This window comes from Periplaneta americana, chromosome 17, assembly GCF_040183065.1.
Source record: "Periplaneta americana isolate PAMFEO1 chromosome 17, P.americana_PAMFEO1_priV1, whole genome shotgun sequence".
NCBI classification, from domain to species: Eukaryota; Metazoa; Arthropoda; class Insecta; order Blattodea; family Blattidae; genus Periplaneta; species Periplaneta americana.
In genome coordinates, this window is record NC_091133.1 from 96,205,911 (window position 1) to 96,226,589 (window position 20,679).

Here is a 20,679-nt window from a genome sequence, read left to right on the forward strand (position 1 = left end):
AAAGGGCGGTAGCTAGCCGGAAGATGTCAATAAAGAAAAGATCAGCATTTATCTGCCAACAGTTGATTATTTCAAAGCAAAATACCAGCTTGAAGACATTGAGGTGATTGGTCTTCTTATTGGAGCTCGTGGTGTGATTCCCAAGTTCTTTGAAAGCTTCAGGAAGACTTTTGAACTACCACAGACACTTACTGCTGACATCGTAACTTCAGTTTTGAAACACTCTTGTCAAATTCTGAGTCATCATATTCACTCTGTTTATTTTATTTTTCTTTTCTTCACTTTATAATTCATATATGTTTATTTTAATTTTCTTTCTACAAAATTTATGAAAACATTTAATATTGTAAAATTCATGTAGGAAAGTATACTGAGTCCTTCTGGGCTACCTCCAATGGGAGGCAGTTATTATAAAAAAATATTGCATTGCTGGTGGTGTGGAAGAGAAGGCCTGATGACCTTAACTCCACCAGAGTAAATAAATAAATAAATAAATAAATAAATAAATAAATAAGTAAATAAGTAAATAAGTATACAAGTATATATAAGTATATAAGTATATAAATAAATAAATAAATAAGTAAATAGATAAATAAATAAGTAAATAAATAAATAAATAAATAAATATTATTGAACATTTCCTATCTATTAACATAAATTATATAATGAGAAAGAATTTTTATACAGAAAATACAATTTTATTACATAAATAATTATGCATCTAAGACGTTATTTAAAATTAATTAAAAAATCTTATTCTATTAGTTGTCACCATCAGTGATTTCAAGGATGAAGAATACTGTAAATAAATCATGACTGTAAAGAAATTGGATTTACAGGTTGAGTCAAAAGTCTCCATACATATGGGGAAAACGGTGACTAAAGTTTATTTTGCTTTTTCAGAGACGAACCAATTAAAAGGAATGCCACTAACGAAGGAAGAACGGATTGACATCATTCTGTTGCAAATCAAGATTTCAGGTATAACTCCCTGCATAATACACGTCACTGTTCGTTAACAGAAAACCACAATTAAAGTCACACGGAGTTAGTGTGCACTCGAAGTTGGTTGCTTGACGGTTGTCAGCCCACTTTGAGGTCTGTGGATATAGAGGGAAAAATTGGATCGGTGTCGGTTAGAGTTCCCGGGTAGCTCAGTGGTAGAGCGTTGGTACGTCAAACCAAAGGTCCCGGGTTCGATACCCGGCTCCGGAACAATTTTTCCCTCGAAATTATACATCATTCTGTTGGTTTGGAATGATACCAGTCGGCATGTAGCGCGTATGTTCAGTGAAACACAGAACGCAGATAACCCATGACACCGTGGCGAAACTCATCCAGAAATTCAAGAGCACAAGTTCCGTCGCCGACAAAGCCAAATCTGGAAGATCGAAGACAGCAACAAATGAAGCTACATCAACGATGGTGCTGGCAGCAATGACCAAGTGTCCGACAAAGGGAAGCCGACCTCTCTGCGGAATTGGAAATCAGCCAAAGCAGTGTCATGTTCATTTTGCAGACCAACAAGTGGCACCCATACAAGATGTAAATGTTGCGGCATGTGACTGAGGACGATCCTGATCGCAGGGCGGAGTTCTGTGAGTGGGCATGAATATGAACCAGAATGTTCCTGATTTTCTTAGTCCCATCCTTGTTTCAGATGAGGCAAACTTTTATGTTACTGGTGAAGTGAACAGCCAAAATGTTAGGTACTGGACTGATAGCAATCCACAATGGATGTCGGACTTCAAACGTGAAGGTGCGGGGAAACTCATTGTGGGGTGCAGGATTAGGGGTAACAAGATTGTTGGCCCTTTTTTTCAATGAGGGAAACCTTAAAGCGAATGGTTATCTCGATATGTTGAAAAATGACATCTTCATGTGAATCCTGAACAAGAGTGGGGACTTCCCTGCATTCTTCTAGCAAGACGGGGCAACACCGCACTACAGCAATGAAGTGCGCCGATGGCTGGATTAGCAGTTTCCTGGGCATTGGATCGGTCGACGTGGTCCGGTGGAGTGGCCATCCAGGTCGCCAGACCTCACTCCCGTGGATTTCTACATTTGGGGCCACCTAAAATCGACTGTGTATCAGAAGAAAATTCGTAGTGTTAACCATCTTAAAAGGACAATCACATTAGCTTTCAAACAAGTAACGGTAGAAACTTGTCACATGTTCGCCAGAATTGGTTGGAGCGCCTGTCTCTTTGTTTGAACATGGAAGAGAGAAATGTGGAATATATCCTATAACTGTAGCAAAATATAATCCCCATTTGTTTGGAGACTTTTGACTCATCCCGTATATTCAGAATAAGATTGCGGTCGTTATTGAAAAAAGAAACATAATTGAAAATGCTAGAAGTGAAAGAATTTTGTAAAGTTCAGCAATGTGTAGAATAGTAGAGGAAACGAAGTGGAAGTTACAGTTAGAAAGAATAATAAAAAAAAGATGTTAGCGTAGAAACTCCATGAGTTAGCCATTGAATTCGGAAGCGGGATGAAAGTAACCTCTGACTAGACAATGAAATATAAATCTCGCTACAAACTTGTTTTAATTTGTTTTATTCTACGGATTTGCTGTAGACCAGAATTCCAATTAAGCGCTTCGTGAGAAGAATTACGAACAGAAATTATGAGAGTCTTTTCCGGACAATTAAATTGAGCCATGTTGATTTTTCTTTTAAAACACAATACAGATTACATAGTGAGGAATATTTACTTTTTACTTATTTGAAGTATGTATTTAAAAAATAATCGTGATGAGGAAAAAATCCATTAGAGTTTCTCATGAAATTATGTACATATTGACAGAATGCATTATATAAAAATTTAGTTTTAACCAGCCGTCTGCGTTGAAGTGATATTACTGAAGCTAAATTATGAGTTTGCATTAATCTAGGCGTTATGTATAAGGAATAGCCTATAATCATTTCTATGCAACAAATATAAAATATTCTGTACTATTTTGTTGATTTTTTCCACATCCTCTTCTTGGATTTCTTCGTACATAAGTAGGAATATCATATGAAACAATGAACATATTTTGCAATGAACGTTTCATGTTTTCAATTGTCCGAGATTGTCTAAATTATGTAATACGCCAAGAGGCTGAATTGTCGAGGGGGTCATTTTTGAATAGTAGTGTAAACGTATGGACCTCCATCTATTTCATCTGGCTCCACGCATACACACACAAACCTCGAATACGTAGTAAACGTAGAGTTTGATGCTCGAGTTCCATTAAAGTACTTTCAACCACCAACAATCGATAAATAAATAAATAAATAAATAAATAAATAAATAAATAGATACATAGATAGATAGATAGATAGATAGATAGATAGATAGATAGATAGATAGATAGATAGATAGATAGATAGATAGATAGATAGATAGATAGATAGATAGATAGATAGATAGACAAATCAATAAATAAACAAACAAACAAATCAATCGATCAACAGATCGATCAATCGATCGAACGAATAAATAAATAAATAAATAAATAAATAAATAAATAAATAAATAAATAAATAAATAAATAAATAAATCAGTGAGTGAGTAAATAAGTAAATAAATTAGTGAGTGTGGGAAGGAAGAAACTAAGAAATAAAGAAAGAAAGAAAGGAAGGAAGGAAGGGGGAAAGGGAGAAAGGAAGAGAGAGAGAAAGAAAGATAGAAAATAAGGAAGTAAATCAATCTTTATTGTCATATGTATGAACTTATTATAGATATTGAAACTTATGTAGGGCCTAAACATGTATGGGTTGTAATAGAAAATTAGGTTCACTCACTAATTAGGTTATTTTATGTATTATTATTATTATTATTATTGTTATTAATGTAATGTATTTGTATTGTGTATTTTAATTGTATGTAATTAAGTTACCACTGCCCCTGGGTGTTTGCCCACTTGCAGTGTAAATAAATACATACAAAGTACAATTAAATACAATATAGTTTATAATAAAAACGGTAAAATAAGTGATAAAATGAATAAAGAAGCGTAAGAATGAAAGTAAAATATAAAATAAATTATATTAATTAAGAATATTTACTTTACTATGAAGATATTCCATAATGTTTTAAAAGGGGTTGCCAACAACCCATTAGTACAACGAATAAAATTCTTAAATATATTAACATTTAAAGTGTACGTCCAATGGCCAATAATATATTATTATCATTATTATTATTATTATTATTATTATTATTATTATTATTATTACAGACGTGGACAAATTATTAACAAAATTGACGATTTTTATGATATTTTGTTTACAAAATTTGACTTTTCAATTTAGACTACAGTTGACAATTTTGGATATTTCCATCATTACAGTAGAGAGAAATATGCAAAAATGTCAACTGTAGTTTAAATTGAGGAGTCAAGTTTTGTAAAAGTATATAATAAAAATCTTCAATTTTGCTAATAATTTGTAAATTAGCAAAAATGTCAACTGCATTGAAGAGTCAAATTTTGTAAAAATATAAAACAAAAATCTTCAGTTTTGCTAATAATTTGGAAATATCCAAAATGTCAGCTGTAGTCCAAATTGAAGAATCGAATTTTGTAAAAATATACAATAAAAATCTTCAGTTTTGCTAATAATTTGTAAATATGCAAAAATATCAATTGTAGTCCAAATTGAGGAGTTAAATTTTGAAAAATATGCAACACTAATCTTCAATTTTGCTAATAATTTGGAAATACACAAAAATGTCAACTGTAGTCTAAATTGAAGAATGATATTTTGTAAAAATATATAATAAAAATGTTCAATTTTGCTAATAATTTGTCCACGTCTGTATTAATATCATTCTCGCTTTCACACCACATTGCCACTTCTCTAAATAGACATTTCTTTTGTTATGTGAGCACTTCAACTGTTTCAGAATAAACCTGATAATTCGGAATGGCTTTGAAGTTTGTGAATATGGATTCCTTTTTCATTCCTGAGTGGGGAAAATGTGTTTATTGGGAGCATAGAATCGTGAAATGTATATTGGCGTGAGCACTTGAACTCTTCGTATTTTGCTCTATAAACTACTTGGTCGTAAATATCTACTCCTCTCCAAAATGTTCACGTTTAATCTTCGGCACGCAGTAGCGTAGTAACTGTAGTATTTTATTTATCGACGCTTTAACTGGATATATAATTCAGCACTGAAATTTTTAAGGGAGCGAGAATGGCCGACGAATTCTGCGTGGAGCGTGCTATGAAGGGCAGTATATTTTTACGTGTGGTAATGCTAAATCAAAGTACCCACAGCTTTATATCATTCCCTGAGGAGTTCATGCTGAAGATTTTATCGTCCTTTAGAATCCATCGTCTAGGCCGTGTACTAGAGGTCCTCAGCTCTGTATCGGGTAGGGCGACGGACGCTGCTAAGCAGCGTTAGTGCGTGGTAACTGCTGAAAAAATTATTAAACTTTGCTGCATTGTGATTGTATAGTTGAGGAGGCGAGATCTGGCATCTGAGCTATGCGAGAGGGGAAGGAATGAACCATCAGAAAGAGAATTTGTTTCATGATTGTTAATATTACACGAATCTACCAACACGAAAGTTCATCCCAGAGTAGAAGCACAGTCTAGTATATACAGTCACGAAGCTCAATACGTAGTAAATATGCATCCATAGATAGTTGCTAACCAGTACGATCGCTACTATCGCTCCATTACAGATAATGCGAAATACCATCGGCACAGTCTATGGTTCCCAGCACCCTCACAACCCAAGCTTCGTAACTGTATATACTAGACTGTGGTGGAACATACAATAGTCCACCGTTGTGGCAGAAGGTTTAGCGAGTCTAACTCCGAATCAGCGGTACCAGGTCCTATTCCTGGTCAGGACGAGTTGTCCGGGTGAGGTTTTTTCGGGGTTTTTCCCACACTCCTATGGATGAATATTAAGTAAATTTATCAAGCGATTGGAATCCCACTCATCTTCGCCACTCTACCGGTGGCCTCCCTGACTCTCTCGACCGGAATGTACTGTAGTTCAGCGATGTTGGATGGATCCTGCAATGGCACCCTAGGCGGAGCTACTCGGGGGAGGAGTTTCGCCTGGGACCGACAGGGGGGGGGCCTTCGGGGAATTTGCCGAAGCAGGTATGGTATATGGATTCTGTCGGCTGTAGGGACGGTCGTTAAAGGAGTCATGTGGTTAGGGCGGTGCGCGTAGAGGCTCTGTGGCATGCAACTCATTCCGTAGCGCAATAAATCCTAATAGGTCACAGTGCTGGGCCATCCCCCTCAGTTAAATTTCATTCCATTCCATTTTAGAACCTACAATATCTTCCTCCACCATACCTCTTCGTGAAATAGCTACGGCATATGACGAGATCAAAGGACAGGTTTTGCCTCCTATACTGTATTAACTTAATAATATTTCTAGCAATAAACTTATTACTGGATTATTATTGTTATTAATATTATTATTATTATTATTATTATTATTAATTTTGCTCTAGAATATGCCATTAGGAAAGTTCAGGGTAACAGACAGGGTTTGGAAATGAACGGGTTACATCAATTTCTTGTCAATGAGGATGACGTGAATATGTTAGGAGAAAATCCACAAACGATTAGGGAAATTTTACTTGAAGCAAGTAAAGTGATAGGTTTGGAAGTAAATCCCGAAAAGATAAAGTAGCCTATATGATTATGTCTCGTAACCAGATTATTGTACGAAATGGAAACATAAAAATTGGAGAGTTATCCTTCAAAGAGGTGGAAACATTCAAATATCTTGGAGCAACAGTAACAAATATAAATGACACTCGGGAGGAAATTAAACGCAGAATAAATATGGGAAATGCCTGTTATTATTGGATTGAGAAGCTTTTGTCATCTAGTCTACTGTCAAAAAATTTGAAAGTTAGAATTTATAAAACAGTTATATTACCGGTTGTTCTGTATGGTTGTGAAACTTGGACTCTCACTTTGAGAGAGGAACATAGGTTAAGGGTGTTTGAGAATAAGGTTCTTAGGAAAATATTTGGGGCTAAGAGGGATGAAGTTATAGGAGAATGGAGAAAGTTACACAACACAAAACTGCACGCATTGTGTTATTCACCTGACATAATTAGGAACATTAAATCCAGACGTTTGAGATGGGAAGGGCATGTAGCACGTATGGGCGAATCCAGAAATGCATATAGAGTGTTAGTTTGGAGACCGGAGGGAAAAAGATCTTTGGGGAGGCCGAGACGTAGATGGGAAGTTAATATTAAAATGGATTTGAGGGAGGTGGGATATGATGATAGAGACTGGATTAATCTTGCTCAGGATAGGGACCGATGGCGGGCTTATGTGAGGGCGGCAGTGAACCTGCGGTTTCCTTAAAAGCCATTTGTAAGTAAGTATTATCATTATTATTATTATTATTATTATTATTATTATTATTATTATTATTACTCACAAATGGTTTTTAGAGAATCCGGAGGCTCATTGCCGCCCTCGCATAAGCCCTGGGGGTAATCCTCCTAGTGATAATAAGGTAGTAAATATTAGGAATTTTACTGTGGATATTTTATTTCCTATCAAAAACGTTTGATTAATAAATGAAATTTGATGTGATCTGACGATTATGATTGTTAAAGTTAATATTGAATAGCTCAGAAAGTAGATAATTCATATATTTTCTCCACGCCATCGGTGGAGTAAATTAGTTAGAAAAGTAATAGTATTAGATTAGTAAATAAAGTATTAATAAAATGCTACAAAAAGTGTCGAAACATGCGATAGAACATGTCACAAAAGTTTGTGAATTGGCTTACCAAGCAATCATAGGAGCTACAGTACTTACATTGATATTAGAGTAGCTACGTACCACAGTTAAAATAAGACAGAAAGGAAACGGATGACATGCTGTGTAGGTAATTGAAACGAGTATACGTCCATTACAAATTAATCATATACTTTCTTTTCCGTAACCTGCATTACAATAAAAACCATGTTTTTTTTATTAAATTTTCTATACTCATGCCTATGTTTGAGAAAATAATTTTATAGGCTCTTTCAATATCGTGGGATATGGCAGGGCAGTATTCAAAATGTGGCACAAGTGACAATTCTTTTCCACTTATAATACTATCACATTGTCCATTAATTTTTTTATTTCTTTCAGCTTTGCTAACCCTGGATTACTGTCTAACACAGTTTCCATTTTTTTTTATGATTACCGGGCTTGCGAACCTCGTATCGTGCTGACTTTTGTCATAATTTCCCCCACAAATTCCAAAGCTTCTGCAAGTAGCTGGCCCCTGTTCTAGTTGCTCAATTGCTAAAAAAAGAATAAAACGAAAATGGCCCCTTATATAGGGGGATTTCTGGTAGACCGCCGAGAAATGAGCGTTGCAAAATAGAAATCCGACGAAGCTGAAAATTATTGTAAAACGTGCCATTTTTATGTTAAATAAATAAAAACATGCAATTGCAAAATATGCAAAATAATGAGTTCTTATGACTCTCTATTTTATTAATTAACAAACTGTAAAATATGCTGCTTCCAAGAAAACACGCAATTACGTACATGAACATCCTCAGTCTAGTTATAATGAACGTAGCATCACATCGCTGGTTTATATTGCTTTCCTGGCCTGGGGGTTCGATTAGTATTAAACTGTAGATGTTGATCTATCTAGTCAAGCAAGATGTGACACAGAGACTAAATTCGAGCTGTGATTGGCTTGGCTGAGCCCATCAATGCCTCCCCCCTGTTCTACCCTGCATGAGTTGTGTAGTCTATTGGTCTATTTTGTTGTAGCAGTGAGACTGAGAAGTAACTGTTTTACGTGATTATGACAACTTTTACTGTAATCATTGAGTGTGCTAAAACATTGCCTTTTCGAAGTACGTGAAGTGCTCCTCTCGGAGGCTGCTTTCTGAGCAAGAACTTGTACAAAGGTTCCGGTGACGTTCTCGGCTATCAAGGATTACGTGTCTCTTACTGTCAGGTAAATGTTATTACTTGAATTAAACCTTTCTTATTCAGTGCACGATTTGTAATACAGTACAACGATGCAAGAGATTTCTCGTACTGCTATAATCTGTTACACTGAATATTCGAGCTACAAATGATTATTACAGTATTTTTATTATATATTAATATAAAAGTTATATTTTTTCTTGTTCTTCGTGACGACGTAGATCAAGAGTTTTCAAGATGATGATGTCATTTCGTTATGGATTAACTTCTGGATTTATATCCTATTGCTTTATAGTTTAAAAGTAGTCCACCATCGCAAACCTATTTTCTAACATTCTCTATATAATTGGAACTCGCTACCGAGTGATGTAAGGGGTTGTTGGACAATAACTTAATTTAGGTCAAAATTACATAAATTCTTACTTAAATTAATTGCTATTAATATTTATTACATATAATGAAACTAACATCTGTCCATTCTTATTAATATCATTAATTTCTCTAAATAGATTTACAAAACCTCTAATGGCAATTACATTAATATTCTCATTATAGAAATATATTTTAGATTTATATATATATTTTTTTCTCCCTGTAACATAGTTCCAGTAAGCTTATATTAAAATTAATTTTCGTCATATTACTAGCTATCTCTAATTATAATTGATTGAATTAAATTAGCTCATAAATTAAGTTACTATTTTACCTTATAGGTTTATCTAAATTTAAATAAATATGTAGTCTACTAGTCGTTAAAACTTAACTGAAGAATGTTGCTGGAGAACCTTTTAAGTGTAGTGTAAATATTCGTAATTTAAATATGTATTGTATTGATTAAAACTGGTTGAGTGGAAGAGAAGGCCTTATGGCCTTAACTCTGCCAGTGAAAATAAAACATTATTATTATTATTATTATTATTATTATTATTATTATTATTATTATTATTATTATTATTGTTATTGTAAATGTTGAAACGAGAATATTTCCTTGCTCTTTCTTTATCTCAGGCTACATTTTGAACTCTGTTCCTAACATCAGTTTTTTATGTTCATAAGAACTGGCCACTCTACCCAATTATCTCCTGGCCTAGTTGCCTCATAAGTGGTGCTTTTTGGTACCGTATCACTTGTAAGGTTCAGACCTGTCTTCGGACAGTTTACTAAACAATAACTATAACAAGTGCGAGTTATCTGAGAAATCTCATCTTTTTTTTTTCTTCTTAGAGGTTTGAACGTTCTGCTTCCATAACTATAACTTCATAATTTCATGTATGTTTTTCAGTACGCTATCTTTTGTTTTCTTATTCTTATTTTTTTGTGTTAACACAGAATAAAATAATGTTGGTAGTGTAGAAAATCTTCTCTGCGAGAATAAAATTTGTAATTAGATTTCTTCACCTTTCAGTTGTCTAATTAATTAAGATTCCTTTCGGTTTACAAAGAAACTAAATGTTTTAATAATACATACTATAAGTATAGTAGTGGCAAAAAAACCGGACCGACCCTTGTAGCTGATTTCAGAGCCTTGTTCACAGTGACAACACGATAGACTGGTAACTAAGACTTTTGTGGTTCGAATCCTGTCTGGGAAGGAAACTTTTTGTTTTTTGTTCCTTATTCAAATTTGTCCCAATACTTTTCGATGGCAGCGATATTTTACTACTTAATTAACTTATTATTCCCAGAACATGAATTTTACCAGATTATTTTCTAATGGCTTTCGAAATGGGCTACGTCAGCAGTCGAAACTACAGCAATTTCAATAGATTACTCGCTATATTGTGAATGCGGGCGTGACATGCGCAGTGGCTCATTTCGGGGACTTTGATTATTCCGTCGGTCCGGTTTTTTTTTGCCACTACTGTACATACGTGAAGTGGAAATGTAAGCAGAATTGAACTACAGAAATATTCAGATTCTTTCTAGAGCTTGAAGAGTTTTAATATCTTGTGTATTTATAATTTTCGTGGTAGAATATGTAAATGTATAAAGAGTTGACACAAGTCAGTAAAGGCTGAGTACTCTTCACTCGAACTCTGTTGCATTACATTGCCCAAATCTGCAACTTTAAATTTAATAATACTGTACATTACTCTACGTATCTGTGACAGGTTTGGTTATGTTAGCTTAGACTTTTGTTACGCTTTGTATATACCATCTGTGTTAGGTTAGGCTTTTGTTATGCGTAACATATACTAATCTCTGCAGGATTCTGACAGCCTGATGATATTTGTTTAGTGATGTATTTTTCATTTTCTTCTTTGATTCTCTTTTCTTCTTATATCCCTCTTCTTGTATTTCGAGTTTCTCTCCTTGTATTCCACTGTATGCCTTGTATTCTTTTCGTTCTCCTAGTAGATTCTCTAATTTATTAGTAACGTATACATAGCGTTCAAGATTTAGTGTATTTCTTTATTCACCTATCAAAATGTATGAAGCTACAAAAACAGAATAAAACAAATAGCAAAATGTGCAAACGCTTTATTTTGTGAATATATTATATGGGTCCCATTGTTATAACTCTTGTTGTTATTGAGTAATCAATTTTTCAAATTTTGTTTACGATCCAGTTTTCTGGCATGGCACGCTGCGCGCGTGTGACTCGAATTTCGTGACACAAATTTCTCTATGCTATACACCAGCGTTGTCAGACAGAGACTAAACGAAGCGGAGCGCTCCACTAGACTGGTTGCGTGCTCCGGTGTTTCCACAGACATAAGCAAGTTCACGCTCCGATCTAGCTCCACAACCGGTTTTGGAGCTTACAACTCTGACACTACTACTATACACCTTCAACTTAGACATTATTTTCGTCAAAAAAAAAAAAAAAACACTACATATTCATATCTGTACATTGAACTTACCAACTGTATCTGCCCAGATTCTTTTTGAAAGGCATCACCTGATTTGTAGTGGTATTTAGACGTAACTGCCTTAGACCACGCCGGTGGTCTGCGCTCTTATCTTGATTGCTCACTGTAGCTGATGTCGGTCGATATGCTGTATTTACAGTTGAGTGTGTGCGGAGGCGTGGGATGTGCGTGGTTGGAAGTATATTGCGAAAGCTTAAATACCGGAACTCGCGTAGAGCACGAAGAGAAAATACACGGTCTCCAGTTCCTTCCTTGTTCACGTAAAGTGATCACCCTACAGTCTACCAACCAGGAGAAAACCCAGTACAAGAATTTACCGAGAATTACGTCAGCTACTGGAGTGAGAGATGGGAACAAGCAACTGAAATCGACCCGACATTAATACTATGGATATAATATCACAGTCTACTATATACAGTCGCGAAGCTTGAGGTGTTTTTTTGCAAATCTCGTGATAAAGCGCTCCAAGCGGTTAGCAACTAGAAACAATAGACTGTCCATGGTCGACTTTGGACTGTGTCGTATTTCTATCGAGTGCTAGCTCGTTGCGTATTTCACATTGATGCTTGTGAAATGTTCGTTATGGGTTGTAATGAAAATGTTAATGGCTAAAATATAATAATTGGAATAATAATATGGGACAAGGAGGAGACATATGTAGTGATATAAATTGTGGCAACAGTAAGAGAAAGAGGCCAGAGTTATCCTTTTTCCGATTTCCGAAAGATTCAGAAAGGTTCCTGGGTTTCCACAAGAATGCTGTGCAGAAACAAAATTCTTGAAATTCTTTGTGACTGTTAGAATACATTTATATTCCTAAATTTCACAATGAAATGTTTCAGTCTAACCGAAAGGACATTAGATACCGGTTAAAGTTCTGTCCTCTAGGCTGCTAAATTTCCAGAGAAATAAAGGTTAGGTCTACTTTTTTTTTCAGAGGATATATTTTTAATTGTAGCTATTAATTTTGTTATTATTTTTATGTGTTATTTTACTAAAGACGTAGAAAAAAATTAAGTTTGTTTTAATGAAATTTATTGATCACGTTTTATTTTCAATTCTGGTGGGACATTATTGCTTAGGCCTACTTTTTTTCAAAGGATATGTTTTTAATTATAGCTGTTAATTTTGTTGTTATTTTTATTTGTTACTTTACTAGAGACGTAGAAAAAGTCTGTAACAATAAAATTTATTGATCACGTTTTATTGCAAATTATTCTTAACCTCATCCCACTTTTTTAACTACATAAGCCTACACTACAAGTACCGGTACACGTAAGTTACTCCATTAATTCATATTTCCATTATTATTGTTGTAAAGGGAAATGCAAATTAATATTTATTGGTTTCATAGTTAATTATCGCTATAATCTTGAATGAGTGAAGCTCTTATAGTATTTTTCAGTTCGTTTTACACAAACAAAAATTATATTAACTCATTTCTTGCAGGTATCTTCGAGTTTATGGCGGAATTTAATATACTTCATTAAAATAATAAATTAACTTTATGCATTTAATATTTCAATAATGGAAGAAAGGTGTTAATTTTTCCAAAAGAACACAACGAAAGTGTAACATATTTTGTCGTCTGCTAGGAGAGAGATCTACGATGATGAGGCGGTAGTAGCGATCCTAGTGGTGGGCAACTACCCATGTTTGCATTTTTACTACATATTGAGCTTCGCGACTGTATATAGTAGACTGTGATAATATGTTGTGAAGACATTGAGGGGCCACCTACACACAGTCAACTCTGGATAGTTGTTAATATAGCCTATGTCTTTTAATTATTCTAAGTGGATGTATTATTATTTCACTAATAAATCATTTTTAAGGAGATAAAAAGTTATTAACAAAAATAAAAGCGCTCTTGAGTCTAATGATTGTAGCTTCATGATGCGTGCCATTGCATTACCTGGATTAATGAATGAATCAATCAATCAACCAATTGAAAGTACACGGTGATAATCGCGTCTTTGCAACGATTCTTGGAACTCCTGGATGACTCAATATTATCTGTCTTTCATGATCCAGAGCCGTCCAACCGAGTGAGACTCGGACATTCGTTAAACCGAACATTGGACTACTCCACGAGACGCAAGAGCTTCGCATACTGTCTATAGCGCCAGGCGTTCAGTAGCAATATGTCTCTTCCATCTTTCGTAACCGGTTTTGCACGACTCTAGTCCCTATTAGAGACCGGCAAATCACACAAGACTCACGCCCGTACCCGGTTGCCGTCAGGCTTGAGATCCGGTGACGCTACAAAACAAGTTAACTTTTAGCCTGAACCCATTGAGCCCGGGTTTTATAGGTTCAGTCCAGGCGGGACCCAAGAAAGCCTCCCTGTTTGCTCGTATTATAAGGTAGAGTGACTTGCATTCACGGAAGCCAGTCTGCGCTGGTTAAGATGAAACAGTACTAGTTTGAAACCTAAGTTAGTTGGCTACTTAGTCACTTCAAAAAATCTTTATCTTATGGTCCAACACGGCAGATATTTCTTGATTAAAGAAACACAGTTTTACGATATATTGCGCTACAAAATTCATAAAGTAATAAGACAATATACATTTCATATTCCTGCAAAGTGCATCTGACTCAACAAAACAGTAACATTTCGTAACTTGTGACTAGTTGAGAAGGGAAGGGAAGGGAAGGGAAGGGAAGGGAAGGGAAGGGACGGGTGGCAGGGAAGGGAAAGAGAGGAGAGGAGAGGAGAGGAGAGGATTTCATTTTAACTTTTTCCTTATCAACAATTAAAAAGCCTCATGAATACCTGTAAACTGTATAAAAGTTTTTCGTTGTTCAGAATATTGATTTGCTATTTGAATTCTGAGGGACAGATTTCTTTTTATTTATGAAGCTGAAAGTTTGAATGGTTTGAATTAAATTTATATTACTACGATGAAAAGGAAAGTGCAAGTAATTTATAATAACTGTTGGCATTTAATGGATATTATGTTGACGAGAAATAGTTTTCTTTGTCTTTATTAACGGTACGTTTCAGAAGACAGCAAATTAAGTTTTCAGTAGTTTATCTATATCTATAGGCTTCTTGTCGGGTTTGAATGACTTGGTTCATATTTATCATGCACCTGAAAGCAGCAGTCTGCTGCAGGTCGGCGGAACCCAACAGGCCTTTCGGGTCACTCTTAGGACTGTTTGGGAGTCACGTGCAACCACACTGCCTGCCTGCTTGAAGGCGAACGATACGAAGCGTAAGCCCGCTCACGGACGTACACAGTTATGGGCAAGCCTGATCGACAGTTTACCGGCCTCTAGTCCCTATACATATTTTTCGCTAGACTGCAAAATTAAATTCTTGTCAACACCAGCTCAAAGTTGCTAGATATAAAGACAAACTTTCAAATTGATATCACTGCCTTGATTGCGTGTCTACAGGCGGGAAACTGTGCTCTCGACTATGAACTAAAGCTTGTGTGCTAGTTCACATTTCAGTGTCTCACTGTGTGATGTAAATTTCGATGAATTATTTAATATACCTAATGGCGAATACATCTTCACTTTACCTTACATACACATGAGACTCTTCGCATGTTACAGTGAACTGAAGGTAAACAGGTCCGACATCCGCAGATAGGATGGACTAGTAAATACTGTAGGTGAGCAAACGTGCATGACAATACAACTGCCTTCAGAGTAAGTCTTGCGGAAACCAACAGTGTAATCATATCAAGACACGCCTCAATCGTAGGGACATCTGTCACGAGGAGTCCATGTTCTGCTTCATCCTCTGCCCTACAGTAATGCAGGCAACATTACTGCGTTGTCCTTACATTGCACGCGAAATAAAGAATGAGCGGTAAAAATGATAGAATAACATGGTAAGGTAAAGACAAATAGAAGAGAAAAAAAATAAGAATAGCGAAGAAGGAGATAAAGAATAAATAAGAGAATTAAAGAGGAGAAATAAAACGAAGGATGGAAAAAGGAAATGAGAGGATGAAAGAAATAGAAGCAAGGGAAAAACAGAAAAGAAATTAGAGAAGGAGAAATATGAACAGGAAAAAGAAAAATAAGTTAGAAAGAACGAACGAAAAAAGACAGAAATAGGGAACAAAGAAGAAATTAATTATAAAGTGTTTCAATCATTTTATTTTGCATAAGAATAAGTATGCAAGAAATAAAAACACGGTAGAAATTCTGTACAGAAAATTTTCTAATAATTTGCCAGATTATGTTCATTTGTTATTCATTCATAGTATGCTGTTCAAGGGCAGGTTTTTCACTGCAAACCCAGAATTCTCCAGTGGTGTAGCGTCAATGTAAGCTAAAAAGCTTAGCTTCCCCAGTTAATAATAATTTCATAATAACCGGCAGTTTATGGAGAAAATTATTTATTAATTTTAATAGAATTTTTATTTACGCGTTAAGTATTGTGATGCGGCAGCTCAGAATGATTTGTGATGCAGCAGTAAACAAGAAGCCTGCACACACCAGCTTCCAAGCAAACTGGTTTCTTCTGTGTAATCCACCCCGCAGATTTTCCATCCCTTTCTAAATAAACTACCCTAGTCGCAAGGCAACAAGAAGCTAGCTTTAACATTTAAAATAAGTAGTTTCCGAGTTATCCCTTTTTGTCAGTTGTGTTCAGTTGAAGTGTTAGTGTGCATTGTGGCTGATATAATAAATAATGAGCGAAATAACAGTTCCTGACACCAATTTACTTGAATTTTTTTTTAGGACAATTGTATTATCAAGACTGACTTACGAACAAGTGTGATTTAAAAAACAAATGACCGACTCCCTTGCTGTCAATGAAGGACACAACCAAAAGACAGACGAATACTTACGTAATGATACTAATATTGTGATTTCTCTAAGTATAATAGGGAGTGAGCTAATGTTATACGTATACGTGTCTATTTGTTAGAGATATGTGTAAACCGTGAAATCATATTTTACTACGTATCATTTGAGGTCATGCCTTATTGGTGTTACTTACGAGGTTCCAACCAATCTTCGACTGCTAAGTCCACACCTGTGGAGTAACGGTCAGCGCGTCTGGCCGCGAAACCAGGTGGCCCGGGTTCGAATCCCGGTCGGGGCAAGTTACCTGGTTGAGGTTTTTTCCGGGGTTTTCCCTCAACCCAATACGAGCAAATGCTGGGTAATTTTCGGTGCTGGACCCCGGACTCATTTCACCGGCATTATCACCTTCATATCATTCAAACGCTAAATAACCTAGATGTTGATACAGCGTCGTAAAATAACCCAATAAAATAAAAAAAAATCGACTGCTAACTTGAAACTGGCTACTATTTATTTTAAGACTGTACTTTTGTAATATGTTTTCTCATATTGCATGAAAGACAAATTGAGTTAGCTTCCCCTGCTCAAAATTTCATGCTACGCCACTGGAATTCTCCAATCTTTCCTAGTCTGTTAGTCTCCGTATATGAGCTTGACCTTGTTCACGAGCCATGGCGTATCAACGCGGACATAAGGGATATTCAGATACGAAATTAAAATTTGGAGCGAGTCTTGATGAGAGTCCACCTCTATATAGGCAACAATTTCGCACGACTGTCTACAAGTAACATACATACAGGGGCTCTTGTTTACTGCACATGCGCAGTGTATTGTAAGCGAAACTTACACGATAAGGGAGCTCCAAATTTTTTTTCCGTATCTGTAGGCCTACATACATCGAGAAAAGGCAGTAACTATTACAGTAACTTTCGTGAATGTGTATTAATGATTTAATATGTAAGCGCCTGTAAACAGATTGCAAAGAAAGGGAATTTTAAGAACAAAGTGAGAATGAGGAAAAGTTAATTACTTGTAAATAATTTATTATTCATTAGAAATAAAATGTTCTGAATTCCAAAGAATATAGCGAACGGAAGGCAAGTCTTAAAACGAAACATTTGAATAAAGTCTGGGTAGATCCGTTCAAAAATGTTGATGTTAATTCATTCACAGTGTTTGCTGGTGTTTTACTGCAACCTGACATTATTCAGTCTTTTCTATTTTCCACCTTCCTCATAGTCTCCGCATATGATTCACGTATCTTAATGTTGATTACCATCTGATACCTTCTTCTGCCCTAAACATTTCTCCCGTTCACCATCCTTTCCAATGCATCCTTCAATATTCAATTTCGCCTTAGCCAATGGGCCAGCAATTTCTTTTCTTCTTCCTGATCAGTTTTCAGCATTTTTCTTTCTTTATTCATTCTTTCTAGCACAGTTTCATTTATAAATCTACCTGTCCATTTCACACGTTCCAATTCTCCATAGGCCTATAATATTGATGTAAAGCTTCCACGTTTAAAGACGTGGTAGAGTTCATTAAACGTATCTCAGCAGGGAGTTACCGGGTTTGAACCCCCACCTCTTTAACTAAAAGAATGACATATTTAGATTTGAATGTTTTTGAATTGGTAATCTTTTTTCCTTATCTAATTTTTTACTGTCAGAGTAACAAAATCTACATCGACATAAGACATAATCCTCCTACCCCTCTTCAACATAATCCCTATGCTTGGTGCTGCGACATGTTCAAATTATAACAATGCTATCTTTATTATAGAGAGACCTACCGCCTAGTACCGACCTTGTAGTAAAATGTGACACAATATGAAATTTAACTTGTGAAACACATTGAAAAGGTAGATTTGACAGTTCTGCAGTGCAGATGTTAAACATTGTGTATTGTCGATTTTAAAGTCACTTTAACAGCAGTATTCACCCGTCCGTTAGAGTTCTGACTTTATTTTAAAATATTCGCTTACTGTTTTACTAATAAACCGTGTATAGTTTTTATACGAGACTTATGCAGATTTGAGACAGAAAACGTTACTAATAAACCGTGAATAAGCTAAGGACGTATAAACAGGCTGTAACTATACAATGGGAACTGCTTTGCAGTAGTTATATACACGAAACCCCTTGTTTAAGCGTTGTATATAGGGAAAAAATGGCAGCCCCTTTAACAGCTGTTCGTATCGACTGTCATTTTATGATGATGGTTACCTTGTAACCACAGAAGAACAAACCAAAGATCATAGAATTATTAGAATAATATTGCTGTAGCTTGTACTCTTTGACCAAAATGTAGTGTGGTAATCGATTAGAACCAGTTGTACTATCGATATTTAACACGCCACACTACAGCGCTCTACCGGATTCAGTAGAGAACCTCAGATATTCTATTACCTTTCGTAACGAAGTAATGACGAAACTATGACGTAGCTGTGTAACAGTTATACTGTTATACACGACGTATGTAGTGATTATTAGTAAGGAATTTACACACGAGTCCACACCTGTGGAGTAACGGTCAGCGCGTCTGGCCGCGAAACCAGGTGGCCCGGGTTCGAATCCCGGGTGGGGGAAGTTACCTGGTTGAGGTTTTTTCCGGGGTTTTCCCTCAACCCAATACGAGCAAATGCTGGGTAACTTTCGGTGCTGGACCCCGGACTCATTTCACCGGCATTATCACCTTCATATCATTCAGACGCTAAATAACCTAGATGTTGATACAGCGTCGTAAAATAACCCAATAAAATAAAAAAAATTACACACGACTTATAAACGAGCTACTCATTGTATAAATATAAGACAGTTAAACGTCTGTATATAGAGTTTTTATTAGTAAGACCGTTAATGTTTTGTGGAAGTTCTTATTTCTATGTAAATATATAATAATGTTAATAAATGTACAATGCATAATAATAATAATAATAATAATAATAACATATGGAAGGAGACATAGTAGGAAGAAGAATAAAGTGCATAAAATTTGCTGATGATATGGCGTTGTTAGCACAAGAAGAATTGATGCTAAATAATATGCTACTGGAGCTGAATGATAGCTGCGAACAGTATGGGATGAAGATAAAGACAAATAAGACCAAGAGCATGGTCATAGGAGTAAAAATACAAAAGATAAACTTGAGAATTCTAAATGAGGTAGTAGAGCAAGTGAACAGCTTCAAATACTTGGGGTGTGCCATAAGAAGTAACGTGAACTGCTACCAGGAAGTCAAAAGGAATCCTCAATGCTCAAGGAGGCTTTTAATAGAAAAAGGAGCATCTTTTGCGGACCTCCGGAAAGACAACTGAGTAAGAGACTGGTGAAGTGCTTTGTATGGTGTGTGGCATTGTATGGGGCAGAAACATGGACATTACGACGAAGTGAAGAGAAGCGGATGGAAGCATTTGAAATGTGGATATGGAGAAGAATGGAACGTGTGAAGTGGACAGACAGAATAAGAAATGAAGCTGTGTTGGAAAGAGTGAGTGAAGAAAGAATGATGCTGAAACTAATCAGAAAGAGAAAAAGGAATTGGTTGGGTCACTGGCTGAGAAGGAACTGCCTACTGAAGGATGCACTGGAAGGAATGGTGAACGGGAGAAAAGTTCGGGATAGAAGAAGATATCAGATGATAGACGACATTAAGATATATGGGTCATATGAGGAAACAAAGAGGAAGGCAGAGAATAGGAAAGACTGGAGAAAGCTGAGTTTGGAGTGAAAGACCTGCCCTTGGGCAGTACACTAAATTAAATGAATGAATACATACCGGTAATGTAAATTGTAAACAGTTTTAATATTGACCCCTCCCTTGACAAAAACACGGCGTAAGCCATTGTATCCGAGATACAAATGCTAATGATGAAAGACTGTTCTCCCGTTAATACTTATTGTGGACTGATGAGACAAGTTTGATATAAAGAAAGTAAAATCAATGCTAATTGCGAAATTATTTTCAAGTGAGGATTGTGTTGCATTTCATGTCTTAATGCTTCAGAACAAACAGTTAGATTATATTATTACAAGAATTGTACTCAGGAAATTATTGTACACTTACACCGATTTATAACTATGTATTCTCACGTGA

The 20,679-nt window shown here is 35.7% G+C and overlaps 1 long non-coding RNA gene and 1 other non-coding gene across 2 annotated transcripts in view; both read left to right on the forward strand.

Moving 5' to 3' along the window:
* Positions 1 to 20,679, forward strand: part of LOC138692805 (uncharacterized) — an 839,199-nt gene that overhangs the window by 392,585 nt on the left and 425,935 nt on the right. The gene's annotated exons all lie outside the window — the stretch shown is intronic.
* On the forward strand, positions 1,144 to 1,215 carry TRNAD-GUC (transfer RNA aspartic acid (anticodon GUC)). The gene has a single exon. It is a non-coding gene; the product is annotated as a tRNA-Asp (tRNA).